Below are 18620 nucleotides of genomic sequence, written 5' to 3'. Positions count from 1 at the left end.
GGAATTAATTTAGCAGTAATAGGTTTGTTATTGATGTAAGAATAGCTATTTTATTATATTTTAAGAGCCTGAAATTAATTGGACCACTTGCTCTACTAATGAAATACTCGTAAAACTGACAATATTGCTCGGAACTTGATGCGATAAATAAATTTTTATAGTACGCTCAACTAGTAGAAAGGGTGCGGCTGGCAACACCACGTTCTGTTTCCAATTCCAACTACAGCCTGCCTACCCTCGTTTACATCACAATTAACTTAATTTGCTTTTTCATAGGCTTCTTCCATTTCCTTATTGTGATGTGGAGGGTTTGAGGGTGCGAATTTTCTCGTGATTTGGTAATTAAAGAAATTGTTAGGTTTCACCGTTTGTGTTATACAGTTTATCTTTTACTTTAATAATTTGTTATGTGTATGTTTTTGACTCTGACTATTTCTAGTTAACAAAGAAATATGAAAAAAAAAATTACTAGAATGAGCAATTACAAAGAAATACTATAGCCTGGTAGGGTGTTATTAAGATATTGAACGACATGGTGTCAATTGCAGTCAGGCTGTGTGTTTTTTACAGCGTATCCTGTATCAAGTCACATGATACTCTGCGGCAGGTGTTGGATGGCCTGCGCACGCGCCGACGGAAGCCGCCCACACTTCCGACGTGATAAGGCTTCCCATGATAGCGTTATATTATAGAGGATATTGTTTCAAATGTGTCATCTCGTACGTCCGGTATCAATTGAAATATTTGCTAAAATTAATATTTATTTTCCCGCTTTACGTCTTATCGCTTGTCATACTTGCTGTTTCCTCTAATTTATTTTTATTCCTTAGATAAGCGTTGCGTTCAATTCATTATATGTTACCAAAATATTTATTCAAGTTGATATTATCATCCACATAAACTCATTCACGATCGTTTATCTTAAAATAAATAATATTATACTTAAACATAATATGTTACTTTTAGTTTAAATATATTGTCCATGTTGAACATTTATAGTTATTACCTTAAGTGAGTTTTTTAAATATCATTTCTCTAAAATTTTTAATAAATTAACTTTAGGAACGTTATATAAGAAAGCATTCTATATGCAACGGAAAGTTGTTATAAATCTTCATCTAAGTGAACGGAGAGATAGTTTAAGCACGCGGCATCGTCGCCGCCTTCAATCTAAGTTTGGCTGTCCTCTGAATAATGAAATGGCCACTGTCCCAGAATCCAGCACAAGTTCGTCGATACGATAATTACGTCCGTGTTACTATACTAGCGTGTGTATAACCCCTTATCTAACTTACAATACATTTATCTAACATCTGTCAGTTGTAGCCATCGCCGGCTTGTGAACGGGTGACCTTATTTTTTGCTTAAAGATCCTAGCTATCAGTACGTCTGCGACACAATATTACCCTATAGGACGATATATCGTGTTCGAATAACGTCATCGCCCTCTGTAGGGCGTGGCTGGTGAAGGATCAGTTTAATGGAGGCTCGCGTAATGTTGGAAGCATATAGCTACACACATACTTATATTCCGTCATTACCAATATATTACATATATAAGACTTACAAAACTCCTCATGTTCAGCTTAAAATATATGTATTTAGGTTATGTTTCGGTATTATAGAGGCTGTTCACGAATGCGCTGGGAACACCTATATAATATATATGTATGAAAACGTATAGCAAACGCATCTGTTATAAACGTCCACGGGACATTTGCAGACAGACGACTGTTATGAATCCAGAGTGTGATGGATGGGTGTGCAGCGAAGCCACCGTCATATGTATTTATTACAGATTTCAAATGCATATAACCATTACATAGATACTACATCTAGATATAAATTACTTTCAATATGGAAATATAAACATATGGAAATATACCTTTTTTAGCAGATACTTTAGAAACAAGGTGGAAATTAAGAAATACATGACGAAAATGAAAAACTTGATGTGGTTATATGAATTTAAAATATTTTTTGTATATAATAGGTCGATTTTTAAAATTTTGAATATCACAACAAGCACAACTTATGTTTAACCCGTTTTATCAACATATACTTTCATATATAATATTTTGGTAAATTTTACATTTCTGTTCAAAAGCATTACAAATATTTAAGTGTACGAATTTTTCACCTTTCGCGGAATCTATAAGTTCGTGTTATTCAAGCGAAAGTCGCCGGTTACGAATACACCGGGATTTACATATATGCTTCAATTTTTATGAAAATATTCTATGAAAAGTTAGAATAATGTCATATAAATATATATAATAAGAACTTTGTTTTTTTTTTTATTCATGAACATATTGTGTTTGTGTCAATACAAAAAGCATGCTTCAAAGATTTCATAGTCGTTAAGACTTAAAACTAATATTCTTATATTGTCACACGATATCATGAAATATATGTGTATGATATACAATTAAATTTAGATCAATTTAGAAGTTAAGATTTATGAACGTCAATATTACAAGCGTTTTTCTTAGTCTACGTTACGGTATTGATATTAATATTTTCCTAGTATCAGTTCTATTGTATGTAGTATACATATGTATATGTATTATATGTCATACTTAGCGACATATATTGAACGACACAACGGTACAGCACTTAGCGAGCGAGTGCGGGCTCCACATCAATCACAACACAATTTTATATCAAATGTCGCTCTCAATCAATTTGTGCTTGGATCATATTCCCTTCTCAGAGCACACCTTCTAAATATTTTATATAGTGTAGGGTTAATGATAGTATTGAATATGATCATATTGATGTCCGTTACGAGTCTGAAGATATTTTTTTATTTATACTAAGCTCTATACGTAAATGATACTGACGGTGAGTGAACGCCTATGAAGTTTTGCAATACAAAGGTGAAAACTTATTGGCTTTTGTATCCAGAAGATATCTGTATGCACTGTACTTGAATTGAACGACCATTTTTAGTTGTCGGTATAAGTGCGATCGCGATTTTCGCCGCGTAGTTGAAAAACGATTCAGTTGTAAGCAGCGTTAGTATCGTAATGGTTTAATGTTAAATTATTTAAATGTGTTCCTGATATTTCACTTAAGCTGCCATATGTACTATAATAATACGAAAAATACAAATTCTATTTGAGAATGCGGATCGTGTGATTCTATTTCTGAATCTATAATCCGGCAATGATATTTATCCGCATACTTGTTCATAAAAAAACAATATGTGTTGGCGAAAACAAACCATGAATAAATAGCGTTCGCATATTTTATACAAAAATAGGTTAAACAAGGTTAGCTAACAAAGCTGGATGATGAGGTCGTTTAAGGCTTTGTGACACGCCAGTGTTATTTCTTTGTTTACCTTTTCCTTGGGACTAATATCACGTGACGCGTAATTGAGATTCGGGAAGGTAACTTCCCTAATGGGATATAGAGTTTTTAGGGACCACTACAGATAATTAGCGAGTTTGCCTTCATATCTAATTGATGGGACATTCTTCATAACTTATTGTGGCAGTTGTTCTTCTGAGGTGTTCGTTTGATGTATTAGATGAATGTTGCCAGATTACTTATCTACCTTATGTCTGGTTAAAGTATTCTATAGACGTTTATTGTTTTTGTTCCGTATGATAGTGATTGATTATTGATATTTATGAATTTCGGTGTTTTTTATAGATATAGATTTGTTGATATGTAAGAATTATTAAAAAATACATAATTTTTAATGCAGGAAAATATGTGTAGTATAAAGATAGTAAAACTATTTGGTTTCCATATATTTCAATTAAAATAAATGTTCTATAGTCACAAAAACTTATGTTATTATTTAATATCTTCCTAAATAGTGATAAGTTGTATCCGCACTCATTGCGAACTCGTCTATAAAATATAAATTGCAACAAATGAATTTTAAAAACAATACATATTTTTTTATATTAACGATACAATTAAATATATAACGATAATTTTAAATTGGAATAAAATTATTTAACAAAGACAATACAAATGTTGGTAACAAATGTAAATTCCTAAACGGATTTGCGATAACGTCATAGATTAATAATTCTTAGTGACTAATCTAGTTACGTGCCTAGGACTAGCACAAAGGAGATTGTTTATAAAATAAATGCTTCGAGTGGTTTCTTCACGATAACAAATGTAATGGCTTTAACAACTTTAATGATTATACAAGTTTATATACCGTCCTTTATTGTAAGCGTTTGTTCATGTATACAACGATTTGTTTTTCAAAAAAGTTTGCATATGACGATTTTGGGTGTGACCAAATTATAATATATTTTTAGTCTGTAAAAAATGCTATAATTACAATGCTGTCAAGTGCAGGGATTAATAATTTTTGTCTAGTTTTTTTTCCAGATATCGGAGTGACAGTGACTGGGGGCGGATCGGGACGAGATAAAATATCTTATCTTGAGAGGGAAGCCGCTTAATCAATATAAATGGTTACAAATATAATCGATACAGTAAAAAACTTAGAATAGAAATACGTGTTTGATTCGACATTATTAGTGGTTAAATGATAATAGATGCGTTATATGTTTTGGAGTACTTTTATTGGTCGCTTGTTCTGGATCTACAAATGGTCTATAATAGGTTTTGATTGGTTCACAATGCGCGTGAGACGTTCGACCAACTCGACATATTGAGGGTCTTTTAAATTTAAATTAAATCCTAGATGAATAAATTTCTTTTAACATGTCAAGAAAATTATACGAGAAAAACTCACCATTATAAAGCGCTTCTATTTTCGATCGATCACAAAACTGGTAAAATCAAAATTAAAAAAAAAATAAACCTTAAATCAGATGCAATTGCGTTACATGAAATAAAAACTAACGGTATGTAATAATAAAGAGCGCGTTTTATCGTACAATTAATATTGTGAGAGCGACCGATGTGTTCGGTGTATGGGAATATTGTGAGTGGGAGAACGTAGGACGCAGAGAGCGGCCCCACAGACCGGGCGGCCAGTTATAACTGGGCGGTGATGATAAAAATGTGATAATATATCATTACATACCTATTAAAAGCTTCTCATATCCGCCGAGATAAACCGACATGTGTTAGAGTTAGCCTGTTTTTATCATCTATATATGCAACGCTGTCCTGTTGCAGTTATCTTAATTATCATGTGAAAATATATGCACTTTAAATGATGAGCACCGCTTTATTTTTATATAGATAATACTTTTTACTTTTTTTTTATTTTATCACGAAAAGAGGTTTTATTTATTTTGAATACGGCGGGTGTTCTGTTAGATTTTTTTTTTAATTTACTTAAAAAAGTATAATTTAAGAGAAATATGAATTTAGATATGAAACAACGTAGATGAAATTGTAATTTCACGGATCGTCGAAAATGTTCATTGCCGATAAATTCTTGCTTTTGAGTTCCAAGATACGTATGGTCGGATCATTTTACTTGCCTAATATTTTAATTGGATTATTTCATTTATTTAATGTGTATTCAAATGTCGCAATGAAATGTTATATGTCGTTTTTATTGTTGGAAATATTCAGCATCATCCTATTGAGGTACATATATTAAGTGAAAATAATAAATTTATTCCATTAGTAATATCTTACTTGGGATTGATATTTCGTGTGTATAGTACGGTCCGCTTACCTGTGAAAAGAGACGTAAACATTATTAGACATCGAAAATATCCACATTAAAGTAACAAATTGCAGAAGACTGAATTCAAAGAAATAAATTATCAGATGCCGTTAAAAGAAGGGCATTATTTAAAAGGCAATGTGAAGATTGCTCTATAAATCTGTGCAAGTATTTATGCGACACTGGACGTCTTCATCGTGTGGCTGGTCCTGAGTAATTGCGGTTTGAGACAAGCTACTCTCAATAGATGGCGTTAATTGCTTAATGAATCAAGCTTCAGTGTAATGTCGGTTTTGAAAATATATGTGAAAGTTTCGTGACATTTTTTTGCCTTATATTGTTTGTTATTTTCTTATTACTTATGTGTAATATTAAAAAGAAGCAGTATCGTTTTAACAGAGTTATAATCTAAGCCTTTATGTATGTCCCTTGAATTTAGTTGTTTAAAATATAGATATTAATATCGCGTACGAGAGCAAAAACAAGCGAGGAGTAGCTTTAAACCTGTCAAATGTGACAGGAAAAAGGGCGGGAAAATGTCACCATAATGGATATGTCAGCGGCAACGCGTTAGGCGACAAAACACGGCCTATTGGCATTCACGGACTTAGATTTACTCCCGACGGATTCAAATAATTTAAGGCCTCAATAAAATATAAAACTTTGGATAATTTTACTTCTTGCAGCCTACAACTGCAACTGGAAATGTAGTAAGTCGTAAGTCAGATATTGTACAATGGTGTTGCCATAATCAGAATAATGAATGCGATCGCTCAATGCGATAGTCAATAAATACAGGGTCCGTAAACATGTCGAAAAGTGATAGATGATGAAAGCTTTGATATGATAAAATATGTACCTTAACTGATATGATGACATTTCATCGGTTGTAGAGTTTGTTTTGAATTTTGCGAACTTTGATTTGAAGCAAATTTAGAGATTGTAACTTTAATTCCGTGGTTAAAAATGAGAAAAAGAATTTCGCGGCAGATGGAGTTTTTGTGCTTGATATAATTGGGTTGACATTTACCATCGGCTATATTGGTCGTTATCTGTTACCGCCCCCTGCGCTCCATTTCACTTGTAACCCGATAGGGGGCGACGTCGGGCGGCGTGACTACTCGCCTTGTAATGGCCACCACGGCCCTTTTTTATTACTGACCCGCTAGTAAACAGATCATTCGGGTTTGTGGTGTTATAAAAACGAAATTAAGTCTGACCGGTAGATGACGAGATCCACTGGACCGTATCGATATTAACAAAAAATCACAATTCTATGACTGTGTTATCGATGTTGCCATTTCTGAAACATGCGAGATTCCGTGTGGCTGGTTTTTCTATCGGCAGAGCGCAATGCAGCCGACTATGTCCGTATGCCGGTGGCGCTTTGTGCAGCGGAATATTGTTTTAATAGATTAATCCAATCAAAATATTAATTCCATAACGCAGCTCGCCCATATTTACATTTCAATTGCCAGATTCAACGTTGCATGTGAGATGACATCACAGATTAATTCGTGCTGCAACCTATTGTTGATAGTGTTGTAATACAAAGTATAAATCTCCAATAGTAGATTACTGTTTGTATGGAATGCTCTGTCATTAGTTCATAAGGCAGTAATTTTGAGCTTTTCAGAATAGAACGCAAATTGTAAATTATCCAGAGCTCGCTAGTCTGATGGCGCGTGCTTTCACCGACACGCCCGGGATTAGAATCCGGGTTGTGCGTTTGTGCTTTTATATCAACATTCTCGTATATCCTCTATTGTTTCGTTGTGAAATCTTTTTCATATTTCACTATAAAGTGCGCTGTGATAAAGCAGAATTGGAACAATGAAGACCTACAGACTTCTCATTAGACTTTGCGACCGCCAATCGAACGTCCGGCCATTTTTAACGCGGATCTTCTGTTACATTAGACGAAGCGAAAGTCGGGAACTCAGTAACAGCTCCGTAACCTTTTTCACAAGACAATTGAGACCATAAGGAACGACGATTGCGGTTTAGTACTGATGAAATGAGTCGGGAACATTCTGCTCTGGACTCAATATTTGCTGTGCAATACAACTTTTATTGGGAAGATCAACACGTTATGTCGGACAATAACAATTTTGGGGAATCTGTAATTACTTTTTCTTGGTTTAATATGTGTGCTGTATAATGTTATAAGTTAAGTTTTATGTTAAGTGCAATAGCAACGGTTTTTAATATGTTAAATAATTTCGTTAATATAAATAAAATAACTACGTATATAATTAAAAAATTCCTGTTCCAAACGTTATATGAGCTACATAGCTATGTAGCTACATACATATGTATATGACTAAAGTAATATTAATTACGAATAGTTTTTAAACAATTTGGTTTTCGTATGACTACTCTGTGTTATTTCATGTACATATATTATAATTGTTCGTAGCAGTTTGAATAATAAAACGAAATGTAGTTGAAGGATCATCAGCACTTGAAATTAAATAAGCTCGTTACTTAAATCTCTACAATAAAAAGTTGACAAATTTTTAAACGTATCTGAATCTTTTAAAATTTATATGAATTAATATAAAATTTAATTATTTAAACCGCCCGTAAACGCTTACTATGGAAAAATAAATTATTACTCGATATTTTCCTCAATGAAGATAAAGTTTTTATACATCTGCCCGATTTTGTATCCAAAAATAATAGGAATCAGGATTCCCGTCTGCGGTTTAGTATTCCCTTTGTAATAAATGCGAGTCATTTTTAAAGTTACTGTCACTAACATTGTTTGTGATTAGCCATAAACCGTCACTGGCGACGTGCGTGAGCAATTTCGTTCGGATACGTGGTGGATGTTTGTCCATGCCATTCGAGTGGGGTCAATAGGCACACCAAACATGTCCGCTAGTGTTGTCCAACATTATGTGTTTTATTTAAGTATTAATAAAGTTAATTAGATTCTTCCACCCTATGAGCGAAGGGAACTAACTTCTCGCTTGTTTGAATTGTTTTTACAAAAGAATCAAACAAATCGTAAGAAAAAGAGCTGGATGACATAAAAAGCTTCTCTTTATGAATATTTAAATATTTTAGACTGTTTAATGATATACAAAATTCCAGTGAACGATAAAGTTGGGTCCCTGTATTTTATATTTTGCTTTTATCGTTTAAATAAAAGCTCACAATGAAGCTAAAATAGATAACATTCAAGCGTACAAAGAGAGTAAATTTTTAACGGATTTTAAGTTACATTCCAAAATAAATTCTCTATGCATAAGCGGTTTTCGTGATAAGCTGCATGTAAGCATCCGTTGTCTGCTCCCAGCAACGCATTTATCATAGGCGGGTTCAAAGTTCGAATACAATAACGTTGTTAGTTGTATCTACGACACTTTTTGCTACAAGCGAAAAGAACGGAAAATACTATGATAAATCACGGCTAAGCGCAATGCAACGGTAATATGAAATAAATGCAAAAATGTATGTGGTATAGATTTATAATATTTGCATCGTTTTGAATCAGATTTAAGGAATGTAAATAATAGTAGTGATTTTAATTTAAAAATCTAACCAAATCTAATGTAATATTTTTTATGCATTATCCGATAGTTTAAGATGGATCTACGAACAGAGTTAACGTCATAAGGGAATAACTGATATTTTTAAACTGCAGCGCTCTGGTGGAGGTCCGTCGAAGCGGGCCGTCATTTATAACCTCGTTCTTGTTGGTTTTTATTGGGAATTGTCTTTATTTTTATATAACATTAATCTTAAATTTAATCCAATTTATTTAGCTTTGATACAGCAGACACATTAATAATATATATTTTATTTTTATTTCTTGTATATTTTTCTCTTGTTGTGTATTACAACTGAACTTTTAGCCGTACTGCAGGAAATCAATAAAATAGTGTGCCGACAGAGTTGACGTAGATGATAGTTGTTTTTGTTTTATTTCCTTATGCTCGTTTGCAACCGCCGAGCAAAAAAGTTCCACGAATGGATCCCTTTTGGTAAATTGGCTTTCGCGATGTCAGCTTGTGAATGATCGTAACCACACAATATTTCTGTGATAAACCGTTTCTGACTTTAACTGGTTAGGATTGATATGATTTTTATTGAAGCTGATATTCGCACGTCTTCAATGTCGTGGGTTGATGTTTGTTAGTTCTGATTAAACTTTTATCGGGATTCCGATTCCGTAACCTAGAACAGTGCTGAAAAGGGAAATATCAAACGACGAGAACATCTCGAGTACAATATAGGATATAACTTCTTCCGCCGAGGGTACTTGAAACTCTTAACAACTGTTACGCTACAAGTTTATTCTTTCTTATTTTATTTGATGTATTTTCGTGATCTCGTTTTCAGTTCCTGTGATTATATTCAAATTTCTTAGATTTCACATAATTAATAAAATAAAATTGATATATAAACTAAAACAATATTTTACATATAACTAAAATTGATAATGCTATTTATATTGAACATTTCAACAACTATTAGATAATATAACGAAGAAATATGGCTTCGTGATCTTTCGCAGGAATGGTTCAAGTGTCACAGAAATCCGTTCTTACTGAAAATCCACACAAAAGACGTTAAATCGTCTCTAATTTAAATGAATCAGTAAAATTTTGGTAAACATGTTTACTTGGAAAACAATACATACCTTTATATGTTAGTTTTTGTGATCAATATAACCAAGTAGAACATTAAGTTCACAAATTCATAATTTATATTATCACAATATTCACATACAGGAATACGATCAATATAAAAATAATTCGTGTCGTAAAACATAAATGAAAAACTCAATATTGAACACAGCGTAAGACGTATTTTATTACTGAAAAGCTCTTAAAAGTAGTATCAATCCAATTTCCCTATTGGAGTTCAGGGTGTCACCATATAAAATAAAAATTCTTACATAACAGTCTCCCGCCGGCATCGGGTGGGAGCGGTTATAAAAATTCGTTAATAGCTCTATTTACAGCATTAGCTATATTTTGAGATGAAAGCAATGCATAGATAATGGCGTATGTAGTCTATATTGCTTTCGGGAATCGATGACAAATGTTTTAAGTTTATTAAATACACGGGACTGTATACGACTACGTGGAGCATAACCGTACCTTGTTTGTAATGAAGTTAATAAACGAATTTAATAAAGTTCGTTTAAATCACGATTACATCAGATAATGCTCCTTTAAAAGGATTACGGTTTCGTGAACAATACAGGCGATTATCTCAGTGAATGCTTGTCAGCAACATCAAGCTCAGGAGTTATTGTAATATGTAAACGAGACGGTTTACTGAAGTTATTCGAAAATTTAAATGTTCTTGTCGATTACAAACGCTCGGATAGCAACTCCTTGGTTTTCTATGATTGTTAATTTGCTTTAAGACATCCAATTTAGCTTTGTATGTTATGTTATTTACGATACGTATCGATACGCTTTGATATTTGGATAAATTTTGTTTATTAATTTCTAAGTTTAATTAATATACTGGAATTAATTGCAAGAATAAAAAGAGTAGAATATACAAGCTAGCTTAAAAGTACATTTATAAGCATCTGCATTACATACAGCGTTTCAATGAAGATTGAACCTCAGGCAAACAAACAAACGACAGCTAAAAAAGTGTAAAAGGAAAATACAATACGTTTTTGAGTACCTTTGGTAATGTTTTAATCAAAGCGCTTTTATTGCTTGAAATAACGAAAGGATATTCAATGTGATAGTGTCAATATAAAGCCTGTTACATATAATTAAAGTGCGTATTCAAACAACTTACACAATATTATAATGAAGTTTATCTTATTGTTAGATGAAGGTGCGAGTAGGGACTACAAGGAAACGTTCTGTTGATAATCATTGTATCCACATTCAGGCTTTCCATAACTTTGTTTTGTAAAACAATGAATAATAATAGGTATTAATTATGTACAATAACAAAGCGTGTTGTTGTTATCTGTTTCATAATTTAGAAACTTATTACGTAATTAATAATTATAACAAAAGTAACGAAATTAGCAAATTATCGTCGGTTTATATAAATAATTGTACATGATTTAAATAAGGATTATTTTATTTCATTATATATGTATTAGTTTTGCAATTTCTGTACATAATTGTAATATGTAATATTAAAATGTCGTCAGTGAGCGCTCCGTACGGTGGTGGTATGTATATTCAAACGTCTTTAATTCCTGAATAGGCTCGTACGAGGGTCTGCAACGTCGGCCGTCTGCTATCGAGCCTGCGCAGGTGTGGCGGCACGTGTACAAAGCCTTCATGACTCAGCGAGGGACTGACCTTAGTGTTGCTTACAAAAATATCCTCCACTTATTTACATAACTAACATGCATTGGATAACTTAATTTTGGAGATGTTATTATACTATGAATCAATTATGTTCTAAATTACTACAGCGCTTTGTATATATTTTATCCTGTTATTTTTTTCTTTATTTAAACCGTATAAGACGCGCTTTATTCCAATTTACTCAACCAATAGACCGTTTTGCCTCGCGCCGGGAGTGCGTATGAAATATTTAAGCAATTTATGCATTGTATGCTTATTTTTCTTACTTCCGAGATTATATTTTCAAGCTGCAGATAAAAATCTTTCCGGCGGATAAGTAATTAGAGACTCCGAAGTCTGCGGCAGCAATGAAAAAAAGGTATAAAGGAAAACAATCTGACGATTTGTGTTTGAGGAGTCTAGGGCGGCTGTACGCTCAGTGGATGTCGTCTTTAACGGGCCGTGACAATCGCTTCCATGGTAAATGTCATGGTGGCCATTGTTCTTCCCCGCCCCTCCCCCGCCAACCACTCAGTCCCCTCGCTTCCCCACGCATTGGCATTTGTACCCCACCCTTACCTGGGTAATGAAAAATGTAAACCTACATTATTGATTATATTTTAGTTAAGTCTCGAACAAGTCATACGAATAAGATATTTATTTAGTACTTAGTAGTGGGTTGAGACGTTTGTCAACCTAATGATCTTAACTGTCAACAAAGGCAAATTATAAATTACAATAGAATAGTGTACTTAGTCGGAGCGAAGAACAAGAGGAGGCGGGGTGGACTTTAACTTAATATGGCGGGGGCATCACGGCAATTTGTTTGAGACGAACCTCCAGCTGCCTGAGTGCTGGCACGAACAGGGTTGCCTTCGATCAATTACAACTACTTTAATAGCGTTTTTCTAACTAATTGGTCATTAATTACAAATTTATTACATTAATTACAATTACAAACTATTGATTTATGATTTTTTTAATGTAATACTAAAATTAAAATGAAATAATTAGAGCAGAGTTATATTTGACAGCCCTGTAGGTTTACGCCCGTGCTATCGGAGGAAATCGCTCGAAAAGTGATTATAGATCGCTAAGACCTCAAGCTCAAAATCTGTACCGAGAAGGTACACTGACTCAACTACGTCATACACTCACACTGGCGAAATTACATTACTAGTTATAAAGACCTTGATTTAACACTAACATCGGAAAATGCTGTCAAATATTGTCATAATAAATTTGTAGCGCTTTAAGCTAGCTATTTTTAAATATTTTTTAGGCGATTTATTTAGTATTCTATTGTTAAACACTATCAAAGCATACACATATATATAGCTTACTTTCTTATAACACATAATAATAGTTCATAATTGAATTTTTCTACTTTTACTTACAACAGTTATTAAAATTTAATTTCAACAAGATTTACATCTTAAAAGTATTCGCGTATCAATTTTTATGGCTATAAGTATCTGCTTGAATAGTGGCGCGTGTGCGACCGTACCACGCTCCTGCAAGTTACAATCTAGTACAAGCTGTCTAACCGTTCGTTTCATACAGAATATGTTTCTACCAGTGATATTATTAAGTTTGATCAATTTAATTATAAGTTTACGCTAAAGGTTTGTGAAGATGTATGGATGTTTACACGTCCATGAAGTACTGAATGAATTTTCCATTTCTTCTTTTTCTATATTAACGAAAAAATATATAAATTTATTGGAGGATTGATGCAATATTAACATACAACAATGTGACTTACATGAAGGTTTCGTAGTGAAAAAATTATAATAATAACTTTTTTTAAATGTTTGTTCAAGCCTTCAAACAATATAGTCATCGTAAAGAGGAATAGATGAGAATTCACGTCTGCAGGTACCATAAAAGTTTCCATTTCCCCCCGTTATTTGCGTATACAGAGACAATACCCTCAAAGATCATTGGCCGGCTATAAAAGTGTATTTGCGATGAAATTTAATAAAGCGGAAGTGGACGGCTATTACGTCGCCCTAGCCTTCATAGGACCTTGGATTGTCATGCCTCCAGTCTCACATTTATATGTCCACGATTCCTCTTTTGTCCCATTATAGTTGACAATACGTATGATACATTGTGCGAATGGGAGTTCCTTTATGATAGAGATTCTGCAATTTGCCGTGTTTCTATTCATTTCATTTTCAATTTGAAATATTTATATAATATAGTATTTTATTTTTAAGGACAGTTTGAATTTCATTTATGTTTTCATTCATTTCAGTATAATAATAACACCCGTACGGCGCAGGGATGTAACTTTGACAAGTTATTGTCAATTAATGACTGTTCGTAGACAACCGTAGCGTCGTAGAACTAATAGTTATTTGTTAACAAAAATTTGTACTACCCTTATTTTATATTCGTTAATATTTAAAGTAATTTTCAGTTAACTTCCGCATTAATAATCTTTTTAAAAGAATTAAAATTGCATTATTTTTGTTGTATTGAAAGAGAAAAAAATATTGAAATAACTTTAAATATATTATTGAAATTAAAATAATTCATTTTACATTATCAAAAAGATAAATGACAAAGAAGTATTTTTAAATTTTAAATTGCTCATTCCTGGAGGTTGTGGCAATCTGCCTGGCAGTTTATTTGGTAGACTGTTCAGGCGCCGATTTTCCGACCTACTTGTTGCGTGCCATCGTTTTATCATATTCATTTATTGTTTATAAATTAAGAAAAATATTCTCTGATATTTATATTAGTATAATTACTATATTCGTTCATTTATTATACTTTAAGTAATAGAAAAAAAATTTATACAACCAAAGAGTTTACATTAAGACAACATACGCACATATGTAAATGACATAATATTCTTGTAATAAATCTTGTGTCATAGTAATATGTCATATTATATTGGCTTCTATAAACTCGTAGTTCTGAGTGTTCATCATCGTATGTATTCAAATATAATATGTAATGTGTTATATGTGTAATTTACGCCTTAGCTCATCACAGCCAGATTTATATTTCCAGCCACGGCCGCCTGGCTGGCGCCTAACTTGTTGCTCCAAACGTCATAACTACCCCTACGTGATCATACTATTTGATAGTGTTACTTCATTTATCTCAGTATTAAACTTCGAATGCGTTGGTGATAATGACTGTATGTGTTGACGAGTTTAGTCTTTTTGTTCGTACGAATCTCCTTTAAACGAAATAGAACAGTTTTTTCCTAAACTATAGTACTGTCTTTAGTAACCATGGGATTTTGTTTATATATATATATATATGTATTTTTTATATAGACAGCACTTGCGATGAAATACAATGTGTCTAAGATCCTTTTATCATAACTTTCAAAAGATTAGAGACCGTAGTAAAACGAGAATGGTAGATCTAAGATTTAAAATAAATTTAGTATAAAAATGTGACTGTTTGTCCATTGCTTTGTAAGTACTTAATGTGCGATTATGAATCTTCCTGGATACACTTTAATCTGTTCAAATAAAACATTCACCTCATTCAAAACCTTGGAAATAAATATTTAAAGAAATATAGAACGCTGTTTTCACAAGCGACCAATGTTGTTGGCTTTCATGTAATCCGGCTGTAAATAAGCATGGTCTATAATTTCGGCGGATACTTGAAATATTCCTCAGTTAGTTGGCAAGAAATCCTTTCAGACGACATTTCAAAAGCAGCCTGCGACGCTCTGCATCGTGAAGGCAACATGCTTTAATCAAGCGACTAAATATTGCATAAGGCGCAAACAACCTACGCTATACAAATATATAATGCGCCTCGAAATAAATCCGAATCAATGCAAGGCCAATAGTGTCAATTTTGACATTTGAACGTCTAAAGCATTTTGGAAGACAATAATACATTTTTTGTATATTTCATGATATCGTAAGTCATTGTTTAATTCAAGACCGGCGGAGGCCTGTGTCAGCGCATATACAAAATATAGTCTTCTATTGTAAGGCCATAAATAATTCAGTCGGTGTTGGTGCTTCGATAGACGATTATTAGATTTTTATCGACGATACGAATAGATTTTATAAATCTTTCTCCAAACGAATTCTTTAATACTGATGTTTATTCAACACATGGAGTACAATACGATATATTTTTTTATGTATCTATTTGGTTGGATTTAATTAGGAAAAAGTTTTTCTTTGATCGTGAAATCAAGACATAACCACTAAACTATATTGGCGTTTAAGAAATGTTGTCTGCACCGCCGCTAGTGGCAGCTATGGCCTCTTTGATTAATGTGTTATGTCCACATGTTAATAATTAATTAGAGTTGAGAATTAATAATGTTAGGGTGCAGTTGACGCTGTGTTGCAACGCCGTTATAGAATTAATTAAAGAAGCCCTGCCAGTGTTAAACTGATGTTGCTTATTGGTTTACCGATATGGTTTCCAAACAGTAATTCAAATATACGTGATGTTGTTTATACATATACAGTATTTAATATTCCAGCTCAAACTTTAAGATATGCCTTGATTCTCATCTCATCTAATTGAAGATCGTAAAAAGCGAGTCGCAACCTTTAATAGCGATGGTCTAATGGCGTATAAAAGAAAAAGTAAAACTATATCGTAAAGATGGAAATCTAGGGTTGGTACATGGGAATAACATATATGTATATTCGGGGGCGCCCCGAGCGGGCACTTAGCGGGGGCTATTAAGGAGCTGTGACCGCCAGCGCGACGAAACGACGAAACTATAAAACCGTTAAAGTAACGTTTCAGCAGCCGTAAAGAGAGTCGCAAGATCTGTTGACAATGTCGTCGGAAACGCCATAAAACGTATGCACCCGAAGCAGTAAAACTCAACGGCGCTATGATCAAACTTACCCATAAAACTTAAATCACAATTTGCACTAATTCTCTTATCATAACAATAGATACTAGAAGTCTTAGAACTCAATAAGTATTACTAATTCCTCAGCTATAACATTTGGTTGCAATTATAATATATTATATATAGTTGTTCGTATTTGTTCTTGTGCGTATGTCAAGAGATGAGTGCGGTTCTTTGGCTCGACGCCCGCCTCTCTCGTACAAAATTGTTGTCATAATGCGACGTTTACTTATGTTCCGGCTTTACATACATATACGGTTTGAGATGTTCAATCATTCGTATGACTTAGTTTGAAAACAAAATTAATAAATCTACCTCCTTTCCTATAATATTGCGCCTTACTATCATCAAAAAATGTTTAAAGCGTATATATTACGTGTGTGTGGGACATGTTTTAATTACATTAGTTCTTTTTTAATGATCTCATAGAATGCAGTAAATGTTCTAATCTTTATGACACATGAAACCTCTTGATAGCGTTGGCCGCATAAAAAGGGGAGGTTTTCAAAAACGCTTTACAAGTACTGGAAGGATGTTATAAAGGTTTTACGGTCGCATTCCGTCAGCGTTCGCTGCAGTGGTTTTAATGTATAGCCTGAGTGCATACGAACATTAATGACATTGGCAAGAAATCTTTAACGTCGCACTTAAAGAGCAGCCTCGATTTGACGGAAATTAACATCACCTACCTATATAAGTGATAAAAATAAAACGACCGTTCTTTGTAATAATTAATTGGGACATAAAACGCGCAGATATCTTGTGTAGCGAAACATCTAACGAATGAACGATTAACGAGAGCTACAAAATTAAACACAGCTATAATTAAACTGTAACCGAAGGTTAAGTAAATACTCATGTTAAAAGCATTAAAAGTTCGCCAGTTTGTAAGTTTGATTTACTCTGTGTCTAAATGTTTATCTTGGATCATTCATCACATTGGCAAAAATGGAGAAATTCCTTTACCTAAATAAATTTCACATCAATTAGTAATCTGAGACGTTTCGGGAACCCCCCATTCTTACCAGTTCATTTCATTATGGAAGCGAAACAGTGAAGTTAACCTTTTTGTATTATTTACAAGACTACCCTTCAACTTTCATGAATATTACAAATATAAGGCGAAGTAAATCACGAAACAAATATGGGCTTAAATGGTAATGTTTGGATGTATGGGGGTTTAGTTATTAGGTCATGTACAAATGGTAGAACCAGGTAGGCTCTATATAGGGTGTGCTAGGTTAGACGGACGGTGTGCTTGTTTTAGCGGCTGATCGATAAACCCGGCCCACTGCGCCCTACTTAGCTGGTGGCTATGCCATTCTATTTTCTTCTGCCCTTTATTTGGATACCACTGTACGATTAGTCACTTAAATACTTCAAAGAGAAAACGAAGGTTTTGCATTCAGACCCTTGTAGCATAGATTTTAAATGTTATCGATGCAGTATCTGTCAGTTTAATGATTTTATATTTAATTAATTTGTCAATATTAATGTTATCTGTTAAAACAAGTAACAAGGGAACGAACTTGAGATCAATCTGATTTATATACAAAGCAATCTGGTAGTTTGTAAGGAAATGTTCACATATGAACTTTAAGCAGTTGACGCAATATGATGTAAAAGACGATGTGAATATAAAATAGTTGGTAGACAATAAATAACCATCTCATGGTATCTCCGAGTTTATTCAGAGGAACAAGTATCCTGTGCTAGGAATTCAGATTAGCCGTACATTGATTTAGTGGAACCCTGGCAAGCTAAATCAACATGAAATTTATTACCGAATCAACCCTAAATGCACGTTATGAGAGATCTAGTATCCATATCAAAATTTTATATTAAT

At 33.3% G+C, this 18620-nt stretch overlaps 1 protein-coding gene and 1 long non-coding RNA gene across 4 annotated transcripts in view; one reads left to right on the top strand and one right to left on the bottom strand.

Moving 5' to 3' along the window:
* The window catches only part of LOC116770245 (matrix metalloproteinase-2-like), a 104977-nt gene that overhangs the window by 25180 nt on the left and 61177 nt on the right, over positions 1-18620 (bottom strand). The window lies entirely within an intron of this gene.
* LOC133320179 (uncharacterized) lies at positions 3873-4490 on the top strand. Its single transcript, XR_009753621.1, has 2 exons — positions 3873-4143; positions 4363-4490. It is a non-coding gene; the product is annotated as an uncharacterized LOC133320179 (long non-coding RNA).

This window comes from Danaus plexippus, assembly GCF_018135715.1.
Source record: "Danaus plexippus chromosome 13 unlocalized genomic scaffold, MEX_DaPlex mxdp_15, whole genome shotgun sequence".
Taxonomy (NCBI): domain Eukaryota; kingdom Metazoa; phylum Arthropoda; class Insecta; order Lepidoptera; family Nymphalidae; genus Danaus; species Danaus plexippus.
Note: the sequence above shows the minus strand (reverse complement) of the source record. Positions and strands in the feature narration are given on the sequence as shown.